Source organism: Chelonia mydas, chromosome 8, assembly GCF_015237465.2.
Source record: "Chelonia mydas isolate rCheMyd1 chromosome 8, rCheMyd1.pri.v2, whole genome shotgun sequence".
Lineage (NCBI taxonomy): Eukaryota > Metazoa > Chordata > Testudines > Cheloniidae > Chelonia > Chelonia mydas.
Window position 1 is genome coordinate 18,020,020 of NC_057854.1, and position 26,127 is coordinate 18,046,146.

General features: G+C 41.8%; 1 long non-coding RNA gene across 2 annotated transcripts; it reads left to right on the forward strand.

The window, feature by feature from the left end:
• Positions 1 to 890: 890 nt before the first annotated feature.
• Positions 891 to 11,889, forward strand: LOC122461525. Of its 2 annotated transcripts, none has more exons than XR_006283466.1 (3): positions 891 to 943; positions 7,447 to 7,557; positions 11,765 to 11,889. It is a non-coding gene; the product is annotated as an uncharacterized LOC122461525 (long non-coding RNA). The 2 variants fall into 2 exon arrangements; XR_006283467.1 differs by lacking the exon at positions 891 to 943 and adding an exon at positions 2,500 to 2,728.
• The last annotated feature ends 14,238 nt before the right edge of the window (positions 11,890 to 26,127 follow it).

Sequence of the window (26,127 nt, forward strand, 5' to 3'; positions counted from 1 at the left end):
ATCATCCTTCCCAGTTAACCTGTTATCTTTTTCTTGTATTATTATGACTATTTCTTCAAGCTGTAAAGTTTCCCCTCCTTGTTTGTTGACTTTTCCATGTATTGATTTATCTCCATATTTTTCCCCAAGGCGGTCGTAATTTCTCTATGCCAGAAAATGTATTATTTCCATCTATAAAATGTAAATTACCAGATTCCGATAGATTCCTACTGTGCGTGGATCTCGTTATGTTTATTCACTAGTTCCTAGGCTACGTGTAATTCAAATTAGGAATAAAACCAATTCCCCTTTGCAAAACAAATGCCCCAAGTTTAGTTAAGTTTTGGAAGCGACGGGGATTCATTCTTCTCATCCAGACAGTTACAGGAAGAATTTCATTCTCTAAAATTTAATTTTAAAAAATCGTTCAACCAACTCTCTGAAAGCTTCATTTCTAATGCTGTTTAAAAGGAAAAAGGGGGCTTTTTATTTATGAATCCCAGAAGCACCTTAACGATTAAAAATTAATGATCGAAGCCAAAGTATCTTCTGAATATTTCACGGTAGCATTTCAATGAGTGTCAAACATCAAACCTTAGATGAGGGAATCTCTCTCTTTCACCCCTCCTCCCCACCTTTGGGAAAGCACCTTACAAATCCATCCTTTCAATTTTAGGGCTTTTAAGAAACTAGAATGCTAAACCTCTCAGAGTTTCCTAGTTCTATTTCTTACTAATCAGCCTCAATGATTTTTTCCCCAATCAAATGTCCTTTAATAATAAATGTCCTTATGCCATTACATTATATTGTGGGTTTTGAAAATTTAAAATAAGGGTGATGCAATATTAATTGGCTATCGTAGTATAAAAAGGGCAAAAGCAATTCAGGCTGCCTCCTTTCACTACTGTCCACTAGGATTTCAGCAGATACTCTATAAGGGCATGGCTGGGTTTGTTAAGTCCAGGTAAGATATATTTTTAATATTTTTCTCAATCCTTAAAATCCTATTAACGTCACCTATTATATTTATTTGTGGGTTTGTTTGTTTTACAGCCAAGATATCAAGATCAACAAAAACAAGAAGCTGTAGTTGGTGGTGGTTATTTAGTTAAGTTATTTTTGGAGTTTCAGATAGAGAAATTATTTCCTAAATGTGGGGTTAAAATATGCGCTCTAATAAATTAGCCAGAAGCGTTGTTCCGGAATCAAGGTAGACGGTATTTCTATGCCAGGTCAAATATTTTTGATCCAATAAATATCTGACAAATACACCAACCAGATGCTAGAAAAACGAAAACACCAATTTAATTTAAAAGGTGATTGGATAATGCACCAGCTTCTTATTTTCCTCTTTTCCTGGCTTATATGATTTTTATTCCTCCCGATACAACTCTGAACTGAGAACATTTCTTAAACCCTCAAAATGCTGTTTCCTTCCTTCTGGCTTTAGCAGCAAGGTGTTCTGGATTTCAGAACTGGACAGATCATTGCGGCTGCTAAATGCTTTTGTTTGATGTAGGGAACTTTCTCCAAGTTTTTCCCTGGATCCCACTTTCAGAAGAGATGCCTTCTTAAAAAAAAACAACCCCTCTTTTAGCACCGCATCTTTTATTTATGAGATGGCTGTTGTATTTTATTATTTTATCAGCTGCCTGGTTTGGAAAGTGCTGCCAATGGCTCCCTGCTCTTAGTCACAAACTGTCTGAGGCAAGATTTAATCCTTTTGGAGCAAATGTACTAATGTTGCCCTGAAGGACCTGGGGGCAGAGAAGGCTAGATCTTCTATGGTCTCCCAACAGAGGAATGGTAGCAAACCGTCCGCTTGTCTCTAACACCAGAACGAGCAGAGCGTAGATTTGCAGTGAGCTTGTTTTTGGTTGCAATCTCTCTCAACTCGGACTAGGATATTTGGGCAAGAAAGTCACTGTGCTCTGTTGCCAGCACAAGCAAAGGCAGAGTTCACAAGGAGATGCTGCTGGTGGAAAGTTAAACTAGAACACTTTGAAGAGCCCAGACCCTTTTGTTTGACAGCAGTGGCCAAAGGAAAGAAGTGCGTAATCTGTGGGAGAATGAATAATCTCTCTGGGGGTAGGATACGTGTGTGTGATCTCTGTGCGTGTGTGCTTACGGTGGTTTATTTACAGACAGCTGAAGCGTGGGTGTCTAGATTTATTTGGTTCTGAGACCTGGTAAATCTGTCACCTATGTCTCTCCCTTTGGAGCGAAATTCAGAGTGCCAGGCTTGGCTGGGGATAGCTGGACGCTAGCGAGTTTTAGGGGAACCCCCCACAGTCTCAAAGAGCCCACTGCTGGGTACTGCGAGGGGCAGGGCCTTTGCCCCACTCTGTGGCCACGTCGCTCGCTCTCCCCAAACCAGGGGCCCCCCTGCTCATTAACAATGACTCAGTTACACTTTCTTTCCCTGAGCTGGCCCCGGGAGCCGGCGCTCCTGCGGCCCAACGACTTCGCTGCACAGGAAGGCGAGAAAACGCGCTAGTCCGGCCCGAGCAGCAGCCAGGCAAAGACGCTGGCGCTTCTGCTTCTCCTCCCCGCTCGGGAGCCCCCTAACGGCACAGGAAGCCAAGAAGGGGGCTGCCCCGTCCGCGGAGACCAACGGGGGAGCGGCTGGGAGCCTTCCACTGGCCCGTGCTGGAGTTAGAGGCAAACCCCGCGTTTTTAGCGGCTTTGCAAATCTTTCCGTCTGATGGATAACCAGCCGCTGAGAAGGCGCCTGGGAGCTGCGCAGGAGGTTGGCAGAGCTGGGGGGGAGGGGGTGGAGAGCTCTTTCACCCTCACCTCCAAAGGAACGAACGTCGATTTTTTGGGGGGGGGGGGCGGAGGGGGGTGTGTTTGCAAATGCCCGGACGTTTGCTTATAATAGCGTGCACCCAACGCCCAAGCCTGCTCCCTCGCCTGCAGGGCGCTCGCGCTGCCGCCACGCGCCGGGCGGACTGGAGAGCGGGAACGCGGCGGGGAGGCTGGGGCCTTCCGAACCTTGGGGCGGGCGTAACGTTACCCCCCGCGCGCACCCGCCTGAGGCGAATGGACAATGTCCGAGTAGGGTTTTAAGCCAGGCTGGGAAGAAGCGGGTCCGTGCCAACAACAGGCAGGGGAGCAGTTCGGGCCGATCCTGGTCCCCGTGAAATCGACACGAAACTCGCGTGGACGTGGACTTCGGTGGGAGCTGAGCAAAGCCCCTTGTTTCCTCGGGGGGAAGAAGAGGAAGCAGCTGACCTGGGTTCCCAGGCTCTGGAGCTGTTCATAAGAGGGGCCTGTAGGCCACGTTCCCCTCCTGTTTCACCCCCCCCCCCCGCGCATATTCCTCCTTCATTTCCCGCTGCCTGGAGCGGCCCCGCAACCTGTAATTACCCCCCCCCCCCGGGTTCGTGGCGAACTGGCCTTGGGAAGGGTTCTGGCTACGGGCCTGGGCGACTAGCCCCCACATCCCCATTGTGCATCGCACCCTCACTCCCCTACAACAAAGGGGCTGGTTGGTGTAGCCCGATGGTGCCTGAGGTTCTTCCTGGCTGCTCACCTCCTAAGCAGAGCTAGTCAGCGTCCACCCCTCCTCAATCAGGGCTTACTTTTATATGCACTCAATCGCTACCAAACCCAAACTAATTGCATCAATTCCTCTAAGCCATTTTGCGCTGTAGTGGTGCTTGGGAGCTGATCAATTAGTCATTAGGCTCCTCCATTAGCTGAGCGTTAAGCTTGCTAATATAAATGTCTTGTGCCCATTTCCTTGTAATTGAATGAATAAAAAATACAATTATTATCATGAGGGGCAGAAAAATGATGTGAAGCCAGGGCTGTTACAGCCAATATGAAAGCGGTACAGTCTGTCTTCTTAGCATGGACTTTTCCAAGTCTCTCAGCTCTATCTGGATCTTTGTTTAGAAGATTATAGCAAATGTAGCTTTGTCTTATCCAAAGGAAAATATCGGTGTGTGTGAGCATCAGGCTCTGAAGCTGCTAGGTTAGTCAGACCTACCTTACCAATTAGTCAATGTATCCTAACAGAAATGTATCACCTGAAAGCTACCGATGCAGGTGTAATTTCTTAGCCTCATTGAAGTCAATGGCAAAACTCAGTAGGTCCAGGATTTTTCCCCTTATGCTAGATTCTGACATCCATGGTTCTTAAATTCCTTTTGAAATCCATCCTAAACCCCCCTTTAGTTCTAAATAGGATATAGAACATTTTCAACAACACTTTTTGTCAAAATTTTCTGTTTCATTGAAGTTGAAACATTGACAAAGTTTTTGATGGGAAGGTTTCTGAAATCCAGGATGAACTCTCTGGTCACAAAAGAGACAGAGAGAGAGAGAGAGCGTGCGAGAAAGAGACTTGAATACAAAACCTGATATTTTCCATCAGAAAAATAGATGTTTCTGCCACAATTCCATTTCATGAAAATGGTCAGAAGGTTTGGTCTTCATTCCAGTAAGGAACAAAGACAAATTCTGAAACATCAAAAATTGTCCCAAAATGGAATTGTTCTCCAGGCAGCTCTAGTTCTAGGGTGTGCCTTGCTAAAGCCCAACTAAAGCTGAGTTACCAGATGAAGAATATTTTGTGATTACATTCACCTAAGGAAAGGAACTTTTTAAATGGGAGAGTAAAATATTTTTATTTTCATTCTCATTATGGTAAAGGGTGGAAAAATAGGCTGGGTTTGCAGGCTTTTTTTTTTCCTGGACCAGTCCAATTTTGTGGCAATTTTGTGTAAGTCCCTTAGAGCTCTGATTACAAATAGACAACAATATATGGGCCTTGTGTGATTTCACTGAAGCCAGTGGCAAAATGCTCTTTGACGTCAGTGGGAATAGGATCAGGGCCTATGTTTGTTCCTTAGGAAAGAGGGAGAAAAGGTGAATAGTTTTCTCTTGATGTAAACAAAATGTAGCACCACATGAATATAAAACTACCACAAACCATACCTTAGGAGTGGCTTCTGCATTGATGGATACAAGAGACTGATAGCACTAGTTAGAGTCAAGTGTATTGGGCTGGATTCTGATCCCACACACATGCATACACACCATCAAGTAACTCCACTGAAGCCAATAGTGTTACAGATGTGTACCAGCTCTGAAAATGATCCCAAAAGTGCAATAGAAAAAGTGCTGTGGGTCACACTCAGATGTGTAAATCAGCTGTAGCTGAAAGGAAACTCAGGCCCAATGTACAAAGGTTCTGTGTATAGTTCTTCCACATTGCTCTGTTAATGCACTTTGAGTGTGACCCACAGCACTTTTTCTATTGCACTATTGGGGTCATTTTCAGACCTGGTATAAGCAAATACAGCTCTTTTAAAGTTAAATCTGTACCTGCTTATGCCAGGTCTAAATTTGGCCCTTGGGCTTCTGAGAATAGACAGTCATCATTATTTTATTATTAACTGTGTTGAATTGTGCCAGGTTGTATAATGTTTTTTGTGATGTGGACGTATTGGGACAAATTCCTCCCTGATACAACTCTGCTGCCTTCTTGCAATGCATCACACGTGAATCATGGTATCCATTATCTCTGATTGCAAATTATTTAAGGTCCTGTTTGTTCAAAAACATTTAAATACTTAACTATATAAAAATAATGATCCAGGCTTGGCACTCCAACAAAATTGAAGTCAAATCAGAGGAGCAATGTGATTTTTTTTCACCTGTGGTGAGAAATTGCTTACATAACCCTGTAGATTGCTGGTGCTGGATTTAAAGATCTGTTTTTATGATATTGGGAATATAATTCCAATGGCACGGCAGGGATTAATATGTCATTTCATGGGATTTTTTTATTTTTGGGCTCTAGTGCTGGAGAAAGGATACAGGCTGACAATCCTGGGAACTGAAGTCCTATTTTTGCAGAACAAATATAAGACTGGTAGAAACTTCCCCATCATTGTCTCCCTCAATCTGAACCTTGATGGGCTACCTCTCAGGGTGAAGGCAGTTCAGTGCCTCTTTTTTAAGCAGTGACAGTTGTGTCTGTGGTGCATGTGTGTGATGTGAACACTAATGCTAGGAACTAGGCTGAGCCCTCAAATTTATTTTACGTAGAATGCCAAACAATTATCTGATGATTATTCCTTTCAGCCGCTACTGATTTAGGTTGGATTCAAACTAGCAAACTAAAGGTGAAAGGGTTACTACCAAGCCTATAAACCATCCTATTGCCTAATAAATCGTTAGTTATAAAGGCCTGGTCCTAATTTCATTGAAGTATAATGGCAGGATCAGGCCTACCTGTGTAATCTAAACAGGATTTATTTAGGCTGTAGGACTTGTGCCCCTTTTTTATTTTACATTTTTTCTTTAAAATGAGTCACATTACAAACCCTGTGCTTTTTTATCATCAAAGCTGTCTATGGAAGTGTGGAGAGCAAGATTACTTGGAACACAGCTTGGTACACCAAATGCAGAGAGCGGACTAATTTTTTTTATTTCATCCCTGCTGTGTTGTACCCTCCCTGTGCACCCACTCCAGTCCCAGACATGTCAGCACAAGATATTAAAAAGGGGAATCTAACTAAAACTTCAGTTTTACTCTATCTGCGAACTTGCTTAACATTCTCCATGAACAGGCTCACCTGTGAGATAAAAGTCTCGGTGGTGGACAATCACTTCTCCAGATGGTGAGATGATGGTCTGTCTTAGAACCTTACTATATTCACTTTAATTGTTCTTTAAACATGGTTGAATGGATGAGCAGCGGGGCTGCTGTTTGTTCTCTGTACCAAAGATGTGAAATATACAAGACTCATCTGTTTGAGACATTGCAGAGCTCCAAATTCCTTCATTAAATCCAGAGGAGAAGAAAGTTTTATACTGAACTGATCTTCTAACTGTTGGTGCTGATTATTTGATATCATTTGTGAATTGATTTAGGGCCTATTTAAAGTGAGGGACCAATAGTATTGGCTAGCGGAGGCACAATGCTGGCAGGTGTCATGGGAATATTTCCTTCAGTGCTCTGACTAATATGCTGCAGTTCTGTCCTGCAACACCCATTCTTATTCCACTTCTGGAATGGGAAACATATTTTTGTAGTCCGCCTCAATCCTGAACTGTCACTGTCCTAATATTCCAGGTACACTTGGGGAAATGAACTTCAGTCTTTCTCACCATCAACACAAGCTAGTTCAGTTCTGAGCTTCCTGTGAATTGTGTATAATACTGTATCCTTGTAACCTGCAATGTGTTTAAGGGAAGTTTGGCATGAGACCCACCTAACTCCTTTTGATCTCTGTGACTGAATCAGGGTTGAATCCAGAGGTGAAATGTTATTCCCATTGAAGTCAATGGCAAAACTCCCATTAATTTCAAAGGGGCCAAGATTTTACCCCAGGTCTCTATAGACAAAAGGCCAGACCCTGATCTGCTCTCAGTAGTTTGAACTATCAATGGGCTGTCATTATCTGCTATTTTATACATATTTTTCCTATTTAAATTTTTGTTTTCCTACAGAGAAAGAACTTTCAAGAACCAGCAAAGTAAACATGTCAAAACTACAAATTCTAAAGAGCTAGCCCATCTGGGCAGAGCAACAAGATTACAATCAAGAATGATGCAGAGAAGGTAACTGGCAAACTACAACTAAAGTAAATAAAATGTTACCCTCTGATGCTGCAAAGTCTTAGGCACACAGAGTGAGCGAATAGTCCCATGGGTCGCAGTGCAAAAAGTTATTCACGTGCAGAAGTCCTTGCAGGATCAGGACCTTAGGTTTGTTCATTAATGTTTCACAGGGCTGAACTGAGCCTGTGAGTCAAACTACTCTTGTCCCTTGGGGCTTCCATGTTTCTGGTGTTAAGAGGTTGTTGTTCCTAGGTATTTTTTTTTAAATAAATGTAACCTCCTATAATCCTGTTTTAAGATCAAGTATTACATTAAATAGACTTGGACTTGCAGTAGGAGATGATTATATTTCTTTAAACCTTGGAGACCAAATGAGAATTATGTAGAGATGATATGACACTGAATTTTTCACACCTTGTAGCCATGTAATGAAAGCTAAGACCAAACTGGGACTCCATGATGCAATTGTCAAAAGCCCCTTATGAACAGGAGCCAAGGGCAACTTTCAGACTTGAGAACCTCTGCAACGAGTCAGATCTGCTACACTTTAGTATTGGTAATGTGATGTTGTTACACCATGGCCGTGAAATTATATTATCTTCTGCATCGTGAGGAGATAACACTTGTATGACAATGTACTCCACCACAAGTTACTACAGCAATATAGCAAAAAGGCATTCACACCTTCCTAGAGCCTGATCTTTTTAATTTAAGTCTAGTCTACACTGGGCTTTTTAATTTAAATCTAGTCTACACTGGGCTTCTAGCACCCTCCTCCTTTCCCCCATCCCCACAGTGGCTCTCTGGGCCAAATTTACCTCTGGTGTAATTCCACTGAAATTCCAGGGGGGAAGTCCATGGCAAAGCTTCCATTGACTTCAGTGGAGCCAGGAATTTCACCCAGGGTTTTTAACAAGGTACCATGTTGTATGAGATCTATACTGTGACTGGCATATAGGGTTTCTCTTGTGCTCAACAGTAGCTGGGTGGATTTTTAGGGAAGGAAGAGAGTCTGTAGTTGGTGATGTCTTCCAGGACACTGTCTCAGATGTGATCTGAGTTCAGGCTGTGGCAGCAAATGCAGATGTCTGATATTCTTTGTCTATGCTGAGGAAACCCACGTTGACATCACTTGGAGCTAGGCATTTAGAAGGACAGGAGAAGTGACCCTTTAGTTCCTTGCAAGGCAGTATTAGTATTACAACACCCAGAAGCTGCTCCTTAGGGGCTAGATCCTTTAAGGTTATGACTAGCTCAGATGAGATGGAACATGTCCTTAACTCCCATTAGTCTCAATGAATCTTGAGGCGCTCAGTACTTTGTAATATTGGGCTGCAATACGTTTAGTCTTTCATACGCTGGAGGGGTTGGGCTGGGTCAGGTATTACCCATGTTCAGTGGTTCTGTGGAATCATCCTGTAATAATTGATTCCTTTAAAAGAAAACCCCACCCCCATTTCTGGCTGTGATCATTATGGGAAAAGGAGTTCCCATTTAATGATTGCAGTGGGCGAGGGAGTAGAGAAGGAGCAATCCAACCTGGGCTGGGAGGGGGAAAGCTCAATAAAGTGCATGCTGCATTGAAAGAGATTTGGCAAGACAGGTCCCTTACATGGTTTCTGAACCACTAACAATTGATTTTTTTTCCCATTCTGTGCTGGTTCCCTAATATCCTGCTCTCCGTCTCCCGGGGACTGCACACAGGAGATGAAAGCAAAGAAAACCAAACAAGCCATTGGCGGCACTCACTCAATTGATTTTTACACAAAATTTGCCTTCATGCACGAAGGATGGAAAAATGATCCCATTAATAATGAATAACAAAAACAAATGCAGGGAGGAAATCAATAGAAGCACATTTGATATCATAGGGAGATGAGAAGGGGGAGGGAAAAAAAACCCTATAAGACCAAACCTAGCAACACAGAGATGCATAATGCAGGGGCTGTGTGCTTGGGGGATGGCTGCCTCTCTGTGTTACACCTGTCAGGGATATACCCGAGGGAAGCTGGTGTGCAGCAGAAAGTGCTGAACACCTCCCTAGCCCGCGTGACATTTATACTTTATGCCAGGCAGTTCTGCAGACCCAATGAGAGATGGAGTAATGGTTTGAAAAGCAAAAATAGCCTAAATCTGCCTCTGAAACACTAACTCAACTCTTCTGATGATTGAAAATATCCAGTTAACTTTCTTTTGTTTTCATTTTCCCTGGGTGCTTCTGTGCTTCCTGGTTTCATCCCTGACTGAAAGTGAACACTTACAAGAAGGGATAGGCCTTGTATGCACGCACAAGGTGTACCCCTTTACCAGTACAGTTAAAGGGGTACAATCCCCTGAGGATGGATGCAGTTAAACCAATATAAATATACTTATGCTGGTATAACTTATTCCTCTATAGGAAGAGGAATAAGCTATACTGGAATAAGGCACCTCTGTATTGGTATAACTGCATCCTCACTAGGGGTTGTGTATTTCAATAAAAAAAAATCACATCCCTAACCATAATAGTTATATTGGTACAAAAACTGTATATAGCCTAGCCCATATTCTATTTCTGGCCCAGCTGGAAATATCATGATTGGGCTGATTTTCATGAAGTTTCTAGCCTGATTCCCAGGTTTGCATGAACAGCGACATCAGTGAGGCCAGCATTTGGCCCAGGAGAAGCTCTAGAGTGTTACCAAGCTTAGCTGAGTTGCTCCACCTACAGCTCATTTGAAGCAGTCGGGGAGGACGTTTTGACATCTGTAGATTCAGCAACTGTCTGAGGGAACTGACCAGCCCTGGGATGTGGTGGTGACTATGTATGTTGGCATGCTTGGCCAAACCCATTGGGCAAAACTAAACTCTAATTAAATTCAAGATTTCAATCAATAAATGAATAATAATAGTGCATATCTTAAAGCTGATTCAAGTTTCTTTTCCCATGGAAAATTTATATTTTTAATTAAAAAAGAAATCTGGAAACTTTAAATGGGTTTTCTTCAGTTTTCAGTAGATTTTGAAGGAAAAAAATGTTCAGTTTTCTGATGAAAAATCTTTTTTTTTCCATTTGTAGGAAATCAGATATTTTCCTTGAAAATTTTTATTTAGTTGAAAATCTAATTTTCTGTCAGTTAATGCCGATAGTAAAGGTTTGGGACCATTAATGGTTCTAGTTCTAAGCAGGGCTGTGATGTTTACTCAATGTGTATCCTTAGAGGAATCGCTGGGTATAAATTACTTACTTGAAAATTAGATGATGAATCTGAGCTGACTTTTCTGGGGGAAAGTCATAAAACTCCCATCCCAACCCCTTCATACTGAAACTGTTTTCATTGGACTGGTCTGGCTGAATAAGGGAATCTGAGTCTGGCGGTATGGTGCTGTGGTGACCTGAATGTAGAATGAGGGGTATGGCATCACCTGAAATTTAAGACAGTCCCATAGCCCCACTCATCTCCATGTTTTTTTGCATACTGCGTATATCCAGTGTTTCATCTTGTTTTGAAAATATTCTCTTTTCCCTTTCCTCCGGCCTTTGCTCTCGCCTGCAAAAATGTACATTTTAAACTCGTGTAACTGAAACACTCGATGGGCCAAATTTTCAAACCAGGGTCCCAAAATACCAGGCAGAGCGCATCCATTGCCCTTGCAAATCCTGCATGTAATGTAGCAAACCACCACATATTCATAGTCATATTCACCACATATTGGTCTTACTAAGTCTGAAATACAGGTCGGCATTTTGTGAGTGCACTGGAGGTACACGTGCAGAAAGTCCAGATCCAGTGAAGTTCGAGTGCACATCAGGAGGAGGCAAGATTTTGGGAGCCCACACAAGGGACTGGAGCTCAGATCTGCACGCACTCCTTGTCTGTGTGCAACATGAGAGTATGCAAAGGAAGGGGGAGGGACAGAGCCTGTGAATCCCCCAGCTATTTCCTCAGCTGCTGCAGTGATGAGGGCCATACAAGTATACAGACAGATACTTTTCCCATGGAGCAGGAGCACAAAGACTGTGGAGGCTACTCCAGCCTGGGGTGAGATTAGCAACATAGACTGGAGCCATTGCTGCTCCAAAGCCTTGGGAAGAGGATTTCTGCCTCCCTGTGCCAAAGGAAGTCACCAGTGCTCAGGACAGTTACTCAGGCAGGGCTTGGGGCAGAGAATTTACCCCTCCGTGGACATCTCTCAAATAATAACTAGTATCATCCCTCTTTTCTAGGGCAACCCGTCCTGGTGTGATGAGCTGCTAAGCCTGAAAAATGAAGATTTATGCTGGAAAGCCTGGCAGACCCTAAAATGCAGCATTGCAAGGCATGGGAATGTAATAACGTAAGCTCATCCCTAACAAAACCAACTTAACAGTTAGCTACACAAGGGAAAATGGGACTTTCTTTTCATGCCACCTGTTGTTTCAACTTAATCAGTCTGGGGATACTGAGTACATTTTGCCATAGGCTTCATTTGGGCATTCAGAGCAAACAGCACAGAGATACGAGAGCCATACAGAAATGCACTGAGTCAAAAAGGAAATATTCTACTACACTGGTATAAAGTGAAAGGAATTTATTTCAGTCATGCACCTTCACTGGCTATTTCCAGCTAACTACATTGGAAAGCAAGGAAGTGGATTTCTCCTTTCACAGCAGTAGCTGGGGTTACTTCACCTGGACAGTGTTAGATACAAATTTGTTCCTTCAGCAAAGCAAAGATTTGGGTTTTGTTCTGTAAAGCAAATTTAGAACTATGTTTTGTGTGAGAGTGCTTATAAAATTCTTTTCTATTTTATAGGGGGGAAAAAGCAATATGCCAAAGGAGATGAAAAGATTTGATTATTTTTTAAATGAATGGAGCATTTTAAAGCAGCAATAATGCTACATAATCTAGACTGACTATTAAAAAATTTTATTGACATAGTCTAAAATTTTCCAACCTGGGTGACTAAAGTGAATCCTTCTAAGTCTATAGTTACACTTCAAAATAAAAGTGGCCTGATTTTCAAAGGTACTGAGTACCGGTCTTTCCCCATTGACATGAACTGGATGTGCGGGTGCCCAGCAGAGCTCATAATCAGACCACTTATATTTAGTGCATATGGATTTAGCAGGCCAGCTTTAAGGCCCAGGTTGGAAAATGTTAGCTTCAGTGCACTGTCAAAGTTTACAACAAACAAATACTTTGAATTCTCTCTCATCTGAATACTTACCTCCCTTCTCTGCCAGGTGTTGTGAGGGTTAATTAATTAAAGTTTGTAGAGTGTTTCCAGGAGGCAAATGTAAGAATAACAATGATACCAATAATTAACAAACTATAGAGCTCTTTGCGGATTTGAAATATTGGACCAGCATTAATGAATGTGTCCCTATAACACCACTGGGAAGTAGGAAAATGCTAAAGCCCCCTCATACAGATGGGGAAACTGACACAGAGGGTTGGTGTGACTGGTCCAAGGCTGCACAGTGGTAGAACCAGGATTAGAACTCCAGACTTCTAAGGGCTTGAACTCCAGCTCTGGGACCCCTTCTTTAAACCATCCATGCTGCCTTAAATATGTGCCTTCTAAGGGCTAGTCTATGCAGGAAGATAGCCTGGAATAGCTATTCCACACTAGTGCCCCCTGTGGACACTCTCATTTTGCACTAAGAGTGGACTAACCTAAGCCACATAAAGTGTGGCTGTTAGTGTGGAATAAAAGTGTCCACATGGAGAGTTATTGTGGAATAGCTATTGCACTCTTTCACAGCCTGGCTTATTTCATAATAGCTTCTCTATGTAGACACGCTCTAAATGATAAATATTACTATTAGTTTATTATCTTGAGGTGCCCATTGGAAAACCGAGAGCTGATCCAATAGCTCGTGGATCCATGTTTGGAAACGGTTGTTGTGTTCCAAGTGATAAAGAAGCAAATGGCCATGAAGCCTTCCAGTCTAAGCACCTGAGAGAAATCCAGAGCCAGGCATTTCCTCCAGGAGGTAAGCTAAAGGTCTTCACCTCTGTCACTGCCTGATTTGTAACCCAAACTCAGTGGTTGAGCATGATCCTTAATGCAGGTTATTATTTATAAATTGTTGAGGAGTGCAATATCTCTCCATTTACTGACTGTCATAACAAAAGAGCTGGGAGATAAACCAAGTCATCATCTACCAAAAGAACACAGCATTTGGACAGTGCAAAGGCACTAAATAATTCAGCATCTATTTAAAAGTATAGTGTTTTGTAATTTTAACAGAAGTTAGAATAGTTCAAATGCTCTGGCAGCCCCTAAATTCTGGGAACAGAAAAGGTGTTGTGCAGCCACATTGGATCCTTTGCCAAGCATGGTGGGCCAGATTTAAGAATTGGGCCCTGTATGCATAGACAAGGGTGAAAAATAAAGGATTTAGAGCCATTTCAGTGTGAGGTTTAAATTGATATTGTATATGATATTACAGTGCTCAAGACATGTATCCATTTGATTTCACTGGTGATACTGGAGTCAGATGCTGTCCAGCTGTGACATGAGAGATTCTGAGAAGTAACAGTAAAGCTACTGAATGCATCCGATGAAGTGAGCTGTAGCTGTAGCTCATGAAAGTTTATGGTCAAATAAATTTGTTAGTCTCTTAAGGTGCCACAAGTACTCCTTTTCTTTTTAGTAAAGCTATAGCAGTTTTTCTGGAGGAGGGGGAAAAGACTGACTTACACTGTGGAAGAACCTGGTCATAGTAAAGATGTAGATTGAGTACTGAAGAGTAGAGACTAGAACTCAGCAGGTTGAGAAGTTCTGTTCAGATAGGTGCTGAAAAGTTTGATGCACACATGAAAAATAACTGTCCTATTCTGAACATCTCAGGACAAATCAATCTCTGGTATAACTCTCTTGTTACCCCAGATATTAATTTGACCCTGGGGGACAAAGTCAGCCTGCCTGGCCCAGCCATGGGTGTCTAATTGCAGTGTAGACATACCCTCTGGGTCAAATCTGCAGAGTAGATCACAGTAGGAGCATCTGTTGTGCTGGTACAACTCTGCATTTGTCCGTGCAAATGAGCATTTGCACATATGCAATGGATCTTTGTCTAAGTGCTTGTTTGCATGCCTAATTGCCCAATTTGCATGCAAAAAAGTGGTGCTTTGCAGCACAGCAGGAGCATACACATGTTATAAGTGCACCTGTTGATCTTGATTTGAAAGTCCATAGATGCCTCGTGCACACTAGCCCCACTGCCAAAATGTGTACCGTACTGGATGGACAGGAGGCAGGACAGGACAGTCCTGTGTCTTGGTGAGGTGCTAGAAGCTGAGCATGGCCCAGGCTGAAACTACCTTTTGAGACCCTCACATAAAACCACTTCCTTACAGCTTCCCATCATTTTACTGCGGTTGGTTTTAGCTGCCCTCAACATTGCTTTTTGATGTCACTTCTGAAGAGCAGGGGGAGTAAATCATGGGGCTGAGGGAAGATGAGAGAAAAAAAGCTGGTACCAGCAGCACATGCTCAGGGTCAGGCTTTCAATAAAACATCTGTTCCCTGGGAATCACCTGAAGCTATGATCCACATGAAAACACAAAAGGCAAGTGAAAACTGATAAGACACTAATATATTTGGGCTTCCCTGTGTTACATGTTCTAAAAAGAAAAGATAAGAAAGCGGATTGTAGATGTTCCTGCCTTTCAAATGCACAGAGCCACAAGTAGAAACTGCAGTATTTATGGGAGACAGAAGAACATCCCTTTCATCTCTGGCGTTTGAAATTTTCTTTTCGAGTTACCTGTGGGACAATGGTACACAGAGCTCGCCTGCATACACTGTATAATTCACACAACAGAAACTACATTAAAAAAATGTTGTGCTTAGAAATCAAACCCACTAGAACAAGCCAAGAAATACTTTAGAGTGAAAGACCTAAGCAACTACTGGATGCACAGCAAAGGAACTTCCAAGTGAAAATCCCATTGTGCCTAGGCACTCATGATGGGATTCAGAATGACAAATTCCTGACATACTTTTGGGATGTCACCTGGCTTATATCTCCCTTGAACCCAGTATAGATACCCCATTCTCTTTGCTCCATGTAAACAGCATCCTCCTTTGATTGTGATATAGGCTCAGGGCTTGATTTTCAAATGTACTTCTACAATTACTGTGATTGCACACACAAATTGGGTATTTGCAAACATAAATGCTGATTTACTTGTCGTTCTGGCCATTTGCATTCATAAATATCCCGTTTGCATGTATTATCTAAGTCAATGTGTGTGAAAATTAGGCACTGAAATCCGTGGAGTCGCATCCATTTACAGTAAGTCTAAATTTGACGCTCAGTGTTCTTTCTCTTAGGGACAAAATTTCAAGCCTGGCACACCTGCAAAAATTCACATGCATCCACTGCCCTTCAATGCAATGGGTATACTGGAAAAATGTGCATTGCACCCTCCATACCTGCAAAAAACTTCAGTCATGTGGTTGTGCAAACTGACCTCTGCAGGTCCAAGCTGAGGATTTGAACAGCTCTTTGCATATATACATTGTTGCTGGAATAGATGCATGTGAATTTTTGCAGATGCTCCTTTTTCACCCAGGTTCAAGAATTGGCTCTTAAGATTCTCTTATTCTGTGAAGCATCTTGTCTTTCCTATTTCATAATATATTTTTTCAGAAATGTTTGCTGTGCCCAGGAAAAGTATCAGATTGTTGGACCTGGAGACTGATATTGTCTATCCACAGGAGAGGTGCAGCCTAAGCAGTAGCAGTGTTGGTTTCCCCTACACTCTAGCCCATGTGCCTCAACCCTGAATTATAGGAACTAAGCCTAGGGATAAGAGGATAGTTCAGTGTCTGTGCCATATTCAGTATTTGGCCTCTTTGCTGAGATGACCAAGGCATTGTTATAACTATCATTTTATGGTGGTGGATTTTGTGAGATCGATGCCCATCCTAAGGGAACTGCATAAGGACAACTAAACTCATTTCATATAAACTTGGCTGAATTTGACCGGACAATCTGGAGAAAAGACTGTATCCCATCTCCAGTTCCCCTGGATAATGTCACAGTATAATAATTTAAATAAACTGTCAAAAGTTGTCCTGCATTGGCTGAGGGATTGGGGGAAAAATCGGACTATGGGTAAAATACTGGTTACACTGGAGTCAGTGGAGTTTTGCCATCGACTTCAAAGGGGCCAGGATTTCAGCCTACCAGGCCTTCTCCAGATGTAATTGCTGTGTTCTTCTGTTGAAGATTGATGTGTTAAATATTCCTTCAGTAGCTCTGAGAACAAGGGAAAAAAAGATGTACAGGGTCAGAAGCAGAAGATGATATTTAAAGTTTGATATCTCAGCTGTTTCAAAATAGGTTTGTTTTTTCCCAAACGCCAAAACAGATTAGTCCATAAACATTACCGCATCATAGAATAAGTGCCTGCAATTCCCCCCCCCCCCAAAATAAAATAAAAACCCAACAACCCTCTTTTTAAGTAATACAGTAGGAACATATGAAAGCAGCTGAAAAAATTATAACTTCTGTTTGTTGCTTGGTTGGTTTTTATCCACATTATACAACCAGCTAGATGGTTATGGCTTAGCCTTAGGGGACTGGTGGTGGGGAATGGATCTGTATAGCACTTGGGCAGGAGTTCAAGTTCAGTTGGGGCTGAAAGCTGCTATGATTTGAAGGCTGTTCAGTTGCCAGTATGACAGGAGTCTGCTGTCTTTCTGTCTTAAGCATTTCTATAGTGCCCACAAGCTTAGCTTCAGATCACTGCGGGGGTCTCAGTCCAGTTTCTAGTCTGTTCTTCCCCTAAAGCAAAGAGAGGGTATATGGGATACACTGGAGGGGCAGAGAAGCCAAGGACCAAATGAGCTGTGGAAACTGTTCTTTTCCCATTTCTGGTTAGGACTGAGGGCTGTTGATGGGAGAAGTTTGTACTGTTTTTTTCCTGTGCTGTATCTGGTCTATGGTTAAATTATAGTATCTCTGTCACCAGGGCTCTCAAGCTTTCATGAGCAATAGATTGGTGAACCATACAAAATGCAAACGAGCTACACACATGCTTGAGGCCAGATTTAGCAAGAAACATCCTAGACTGAATGTTTACACCCGAGTCCTAAAACCCTGAAAATAGAAGAGTCTATTTGGGATGTCAGCACAGTCCCTTTTGCAATGGACTGGTGTGTGCTGGGAATCCAGGCAGGCACTGGAATGGGTGGCTGTTCATCAGGACTCTCTTCTTCTCACTGACCCGTCTCTTCCTGTTTGATCTCCTCCCTTTCCCCCTTTCCTGTTTATTACCATGGCCCAGCCCTCCTCCTTATTCCTCCTCCTGCCTCTCCTTCATGGGGGTGGGGGGTAGAACCAATGTTAACACAAACACAAGAGATGTCCTCACTTGAATTCCCCCAGTGTCAGGCATTTGTCATTGTTTGGCAAGCTTCAAAAGTGAGAGTGATGGCTAATGACGAGGCAACAGCAAATGTGGTCCCTGGTGGTCTGGATGACTTGTTTCTCCTCTGTCACACTGAGAGGGGCTGGCAGTCAGCATCCAGAGACCAGCCCAAATGTAAGAGCCGTGCTAGGAACTTTCTTCTGCTCTTTGTGTTTGCTTGCTTGCTTGGATACATACTGAAGTATCACAGGCAAAGGATAAAAATATAGCAGGGTCAGCGCTGTAAGCAGTTAGGCCATTGCAGCCAGGCAAAGGGTAGAGCGAGAAACAGCTCTGCGTCCATGTTTCGTGATTTTCCTCCCCCGCACCTAATGGGTGCCCAGGGGGACTGTCTTATTTCATTTTATCGGCTGTTTTTCTCTGGTTGAGTTTTCCTTCCTAGTTTTATCTATTGCTTAGAGACTAGGGTGATGGAGCCATTAGAAAAGTAGAAACAGACAGACAAATAGCCAAGCTTCTCCTTTCCCTAGTGCAAAGGGAGGCTGATACTATATGGGGTACAAGGGAGGTGATGTCTGGAGTCTCTGCTGGATGTAAGAGAGGTGGCATCTTTGTCAGAGGCATTTTCTACATTAGGGCACCAGGAAGATGTGTTTACGGGATACACAGGAAGGAGGTGGGGGGGTCTATCTATATTGGCCATAGGGGTGACACAAAAAGAAAAAAATTTTCCCCAAAAAGCTCACCTTTCAGCATCTAAGCTCCTAAAGCTTTAAAGGACAGCTCTAACCCAGGGCCAGCATAAGGGGAGATCAGCTGTGAAAGTAAAAAAATAGGGGGCACCTTTAGAGAGCGGTACACGAATATCCCCATATCTTTATTGCTTTGGTGGGAAGAGTCCCAGATTCAATCTTACCTACGGCACTGTTTGACCATAGCCTTTCACTATCCATGGTCATTCACACCTGTGCAAAGGGGGTGTATTACAGGTGTGGTGGGGAATACTGATTTGGTAGCATTTGAAATCCACTTTGCACAGGTGTGAACAAGAGCAGAAGGTTCAAGACAGTGGCAAATCAGTCTCAAAGGGGCCCTGCATTAAACGGCCATCTGGTAAATGGAATAAGGTGCACTAACTCTTTATGGCAGAGAGGATGTGCATTTCTTCCCTGCTTCCCCATGCAAATCAGGCATGTAAGTGAGTCCCATACTTCCAGCTGGATCCATGTGGCAGATGGGTTTGATGCCACGTGCACATGCATTAACATGGAAAACACATTACCACCCACCTTGGTTCCTGATAAAATGGGCCATGAGCATCATTGCCCCAGGAATTAATGGAGGACCTGGATTGCTGACATTGCATGTCAGTGCCATTCCCTGTCTCTCAAAGGCAGACCTGAAACTGACGCAGAAAGGTGAGTTTATTCCAGTTTCACTGCAAAGTCTGGAGATGCAAATAAATGTTAGACAGATCAAGACCACTGATCTAAAAAAAAAGCCCATCTCCACTCATTGTTTTATCACATAACTGCGTCTTTAGCCCCCTCCCTGTCTCCATCTGACTTCTCTTTCTGTCTCTTAAAACTAGAGATGATGATTAATTATCTTTGTTCACTGCCGACAGTGCACTCAGTTCTGTGCAAGACATAAAAGAAGGCACGAGCATACACCATGAAGTACACTTGGGATTATGCTATTGCTATTGATTTTACCGGGAAGACATTCAGATACTACGGGGATAGGCAGCAATATAAAACTTTAATATATAGTCAGAGTCTAAATAACAATCTCCATCCTGCAAAATTCAGACCTGCCCATAAACTTCCCATCAGTACAGGAGTGTTCAGAGCTGAGATTTGGATTCAAGCTCATTGCTTCTTGATTCTCTGCATCACAGGCCTTACCTGGCTACTTATCCTGTCTGATTCTGCCTACATTCTCCTATTACCTTTAACTCCTGACCTGTATGATTGTTTACCCTTAGTTCAGGCATGTGGGTTATGGTGTTGGACAGCCACTCCCACCCTGTGTTACTGGGCAATTATAAATGTTCACCTCTGATGTACACTGTCTGCAGGGCAGTGTGGGGTGTGGAGGAAGCTGGCACTGCTGCTGTTTCTCCTTTAACTATTCTGTAGGCAAGTAGATGTCTTTGGTCTCCAGAGCCACCAGTCTGCTACCTCTCACCAGCCCTAAACCAACTAAAAATAATCCCCCAGACTGCCTGTTATGCATCTATATCGGGGAAAAGAGAGCAGGAGCTGCCGTACTCTTGGGTAAATGATATGCCTTTTAAAACGCAATTAAATTTTAGAGACCGCATTTCTGATCTCTTAAGGAAAAAAGTGCACTTTTTTTCTTTTACTATTTATTTAGGACATTTTAACAGGTTTACAAATCCTTGCCGTGTAAATATCAGAAACAAAACAATCACTACAACAGTAAGCTTTTGTTTAAAGAGACATTATACTGTAACACAGTCACCAGCTTTCTCTATTAACAGGATGTAACCATACTGCAGGTGAGTATTATTACAACACTCATGGCATTGTTTGTAGTGATTTTATTAAATTGAGTGAAATCTCTGATTTAACAGACCAGGCATGTCTATCGAATGTTAATATTCCCCCCAAATTGGACAGATATGGTGGTTATTTTTGCAGGCAAATGTACTTTTTCTGAATATTGAATAAATGGTAACCAAATATTTAAGTAACTATTTGTCCTCAGTCTATTTTGCTGGGTTTGTAATTGGTGCTTTACATTTTCCATAACAACAACCTCCTATATTTTTTTGAACCATTCCTTTAAAGTTGGACTATTTTTATTTTTCCAGTGAGAGGCTATCAGTAGCCTTGCAGCTATTAGCAGATGAAAGATTAATTCTTCATTTCTTTTTGTGTGACCATTTTTGCTAGGAAGCCATAGGAGGGTTTTTCTTATTGTGATACAGACTGAGATTGCTGATCTTTTGCAGATCAGATCCATTCCTCTGGAGGAAATTTGTCTGTCCATATCCTTTCCCCAGCGTATCACATACGGACTTTTTTTATGGTTAGAAAGTTGTCTGTAAAGATTGCTATAACTTAGTTATAATTTTTTTGTTTCCTAATTGACCAAACACCACTTCTATTAAAGTTAGCTGTCTGTATAAGAATAAACTTTTCTAGAGAGTTAAGAAATGTAATTCCCTAACTTAAAAGCATTGATATCATGGGAGAGTGGGCCAGCTGAAGTTAGTTTTGATCTCTAAATATGTTAAAAAAGTTTCTTTACTGAATAGCTGGGCAACCATTTGTATTCCATGGCTTTCCCAATCTTTAGAAGCTCTCTGGTTTGTGATTTGGGTTAAGATATGGATTATTTACAATGGGTGTCATTGGGAAGGAGAAAGAACATACCCAGACCCATCGAGTAGCCTATGCTAAAGGATGTGTATACATTTCTAGAGGGCATGATGTTTTTATGAATTCATGGTAGCCTGGCAATCTTTACACTGCCACAAATTCTTGTTGATTTAAAGACCCAGTATTTGGCTGGGTTAGAGCACCCCAGTTCACTAGTCTTTTGATCTAGCTGGCTTGATAATACCATAGAATATTTGGAACAGCTAATACAGCTAAAACAGATCCCGTTTAATGGATCTGTACAAACTATGTGCATTCACTCTTGGGTTTTTTTATTCCATGTAAATTCTAACATCTTCCTCTGTATTCCTGCCATGGTTTTATCTGGGGTGATTACAGAAAGATTTTGAAACAAGATAGATATCTTTGGCAAAATTTTCATTTTGACTGTGGCTATTCTTCCCAACCAAACAATTGTACACTTCCCCCACCATTGTAGATCTTTTTCATTTGCAGAAGTAGTGGTTTGAAATTTAAATTACAGAGCTCTCCTAGGTTTGAGATTTGAATTTCCATGTACCTTACAGGATTTGTTGCCTATTTGTACCCAAATGTTTTCTGGACGAATGACTTCTACGAGTCTGGCAAATTTATAGCTAGCATTTCAGATTTGGTATTATTGACTTTAAATCCAGAGGCTTTCCCAAAGACATGGATTTCTTTAGATACTAATTTTAGGGAAATATTTGGTTTAGATAAAAATAATATATCATCTGCATATATAGCTATTTTCTTTTGTGTTCCTGCAAGTTTTATTCCTGTGATAGTCATTGTTCTGTATCCTGTGTACAAAAGGCTCCAGGGCCAATGCAAAAAGTAAAGGCAACAATGGACATCCCTGCCTAGTCCTTCTGCATAATTCCAGTAGGGGAGATTTAACTCCATTAACTTGCAGAGCTACTTTTGGGCTAATGTAGAGAACACTTATCTGTTTAAGGACGGGGGGCCCAATGTGCATATGAGATAGAACTTAGAATTGAGTGGAACTTTGTTTCATCAAAAGTTTTCTCTGCATCAAGTGATGATAAAATAAATATTTTTTTCTGATCTGGCATTGTGGATGATTCCAGGTACGCTCTGAATATTGTCTGACACTTTTCTCTCCTTAATGAATCTATTTTGATCTGGATTTATATATACTCAGAGCACAATCAGCTAGCTAGTATTTTTGCTAAAATCTTTGTCATGATCCAGCAGTGATATGGGCCTATAAGAACTGCACAAGTAAGGTCTTTTCCAACTTTGTTTGTAGGTTGTGGAAGTTCTTCCCCTAACAGAATAGCATTGAAAGTAGTTCTCAAGGGACTCATTAATACTTCCTTAAATACCTTGTAAAATGCAGATGGAAAGCCATCAGGTCCTGGAGTTTTACCACTTTTCATGTTTGCTATTGCCTCTACGATTTTCTTCTTCTATTATTTTTTTAACCTTTATCAATTTTGTTTATTTTTGACAAGCCTGCAACTTCCAGGTATTTTTGAATAATTTCAGAACGTGGAATATCTGAGGCATAGAGATTTTTACAATAAGTAGCTGATTGTTTTTAATTGTTGGAATAATATGTTGCTTTTGAATCCTTTTAAGCTTTCAAGCTAATGTTTTATTGAAAAGGAAATAGAAGTGATAAGCTATATGCCCTGTATACCAAAGGTCTTTTTCAGTGGCATTTGTTATCAACATATTAAATTCCCCCCTTATATTAATTAATGGTTGATATACTTTTTTTAAGCTTGTGTTTTTATGAATGTCTTATAATCTTTTTATCTCTTGTTCTAGTTTTATTTTTTCTTGAGCTCTCTTTTTTTCAGTCGAGAGGCTCTGATTTTCAACTGCCTCCTAAAAATGACTTTACCTGCCTCCCAGAGAAGATGACTTTTTAATCTTTATCATTTATTTGAAAATATTGAATAATGTCCTCTTTAATTGCTGCAACCCAATCTTTGTCTTCCAGAAGCAAGCAGGTCATTTCCAAAAAAAGTGGTCTTAGGTTAACAAATATTACTTCCAATGGTGCATGATCTGACCATGTAATGGTGCCAATTTCTGCAGACTTTGTCTGTTTCATTAAGAATTTAGCAGTGCTGGATTAAAGAATTTGATGGCCCTGTGCATGATGGAAATCAGGGGGCCCCAGCTTCCTTCAAATTTGACCCAGCTGTCTCCCCCACCTCTCCCCTGTCATGACAAAGAGGTGGCCAGGCCAAGCCTGAATGGTGCTGTGACCCCTGTGCACCAGGTCAGAATGCCACTCACTCACATTTGGCTGTCCCCTGTCATGACAGAGAGGTGGTTGGGCCAAAACTGAGGGATACTGAACCTCTGTCATAATGCCACACATCCAAATCTGATGGTCAGAGGCCTCCCTCAGATGGGGTCCCTATACAAATGCTCAGTGTGCACATTGGTTAATCTAGGCCTGGGATTTAAAGATTAACATTACATCTGTTTCAATATATAACTGATGAGGGTGTGAATAAAATGTGTAATATCTTTCCTTATGGGTTCAGTTCTCTTCAACAGTCTGAGAGATTGAACTTTAAAGACGTTACTTTAAGAGGAAGAGCCATTGAGAATAATTACTTAGCTTATTGAAAAACTTGAAATTATTGTGATTCTTTAGCTGTGTGATTGCATGAACCCTTGTGTGGCCAATGTCTCTCTTGTTTCTAATTACGGTGTATTCACAGTTGTGTGCCTGAATATGGTTTGGTTTCTATTTGCAAACTTCCATATCGATTTCTTGTAATAATTTCCTCACTGCTTCCCAGTTTCCTCCCCTCTCCTGCCTTCCCCTTAGTTTGAATCCAAAAATAAAATACCAAAATATCATAAATAAGTCCCCAAATGATTGTGCTTTGCTGAAATCTAAATCTCCATACATGCCTCATGAACTCTTGAACTGCTTCTCTTGCAGTCCAAAGGAGAGACATTTTCCACCTATGGGGCCTTAATCCTCGCTTTAGGGATAGATTACCATCTGATCCTTTGAGTTACATGAAGGGAATTTAGACTGACCCCATAAAGGCTCCTCCCCATCCCCACTCTGTTTTCTCCAATCTCCTCCATCCCTGGGACCACTCCTACCCAATCCCCTCTTATTTGTCCTTTATTTTCCCTAATTTTGGAAATACAGAACATAGCTATCACAAAGTTATAATCATCCCAATTAAAAAAAACCTCACACGGTTTTCTTTTTTCTAACGTGAAGGTAGTTACCGCATAACTTTTCATTCTTGATGACTCCCAGGGAGTCCCTTCTGGATAATCTTTATGTTACTTCTCAGGTATCCGAGTCCTTTGGTTCAGCTTCACTTCTGCTATTGTCACTATGTTCAAGAGTCTTTTGTCTTTTCTTTTCCTATCCTATCCTCCTTTTCTTGGGAATCACCATTTGCCAGGATTTTTCCAGCATTTTATCCTTGGTTTCTACCTCTGGAGTATCCTCTTGTATGGCTGAGGTTGGGAGTTGTGTCCCAAGCAACCGGAGTATATGTTTTGTCTTGTTTAAAGTCTCTTAATGCATTATACTTATTTTGGAACTGAATGAGAGTTTAAATAGGAATCCCCATCTGTAAAGGATATCTCCCCTCCTGAGTGCTGCTGTAATTTCCCTCATATCTTTTCTTTTTTTAAGGCTAGGTCAGTGAGGTCATGGAAAAATTGTAGCCTGTTGCCTTTGATGTGAGCTCTGAATGCTCTCTGGCTTTTTTCATAATTAAATCTTTCTGCTGATAATGATGAAATTTCACAATTAGATCTCTGGGTCTACTATTATTAGGGCCAGATGGGGGGTGGAAGCTCCATCAAATGTACTTTCTCTACTTTCACCTCTTCCAGACAGCTCAGATTTAACAGCTCTGCAATTAAAGTTTTTACGTACCAGATTGGTTTTCCTTCTTCAGAATTAAGGGACTGCCTGAAAACACTGATGTTGTTCCTTCTTGCTTTTTCCCCCTGTATCATCCAATTTAGGTTGCATCTCTGTCTTTCCCTCTTTCTCTCTGTGCCGTGGAGCTCCGCAAGTCTATCTTCATCTCTCTTGCTTCTCCTTAGACTAACCCTAACACAGACTCGCTCTTTCAAGTCAGTAACTTCCTTCTTTACTGCCAGAAACTTGGTCTTTAGATCAGGTTTCAGGGCCTTAAACTCAGAGATCAACTCCCAGATGTCCACCTTGGTAGCCATTTGATTTTCTTCAACCCTGGCATTTCTACCTGATTTGGCTGCCATGTGTCCATTATGAGTCTGAGATGTCTCTCCACGTTAAGAGCCAGAAACGCTCCTCTTAGAGAGCTGTTCATTTAAAATGTCCAGCTCTTTTTGGAGAATCCATCTTCTGCAACCCTGTTTGTTTGTTGAGGGGGGAGTTTAGTATGTTTTGGGGGTCAGTGGAGGCAAATAACTCTGCCATCCCCTCAGAGCTCAGGCTTCATGCAACTGTTTTAGTCTGGCCCCCCTGGTCCTCCAACAAATACATATTTTACAACCTTCCATGGAAGATTTCCCCCCCTCCAACTACTTGATGGAATATAAGTCTATAAAACAAAACACTGAATTAAATATTAACAATAAAAACACCCCCATGCCCATATGGGCCCAACGTACACTGATATCAGAAGGGGAATTCAAAGCCAGTGTCTTTAAGTCACCATTTTAGTGCTGGGTATTTTCCCTTCGGGCAGCAGGCCTGATTCTTGTTCTCAGTTATATTGGTGTAAATCCAGAGCAGCACCACTGAAGTCAGTGGAGCTGCACTGGCACAAAAGCAGGGTTGACAGAATTCATTATTTTTTATAATTTAAATGGC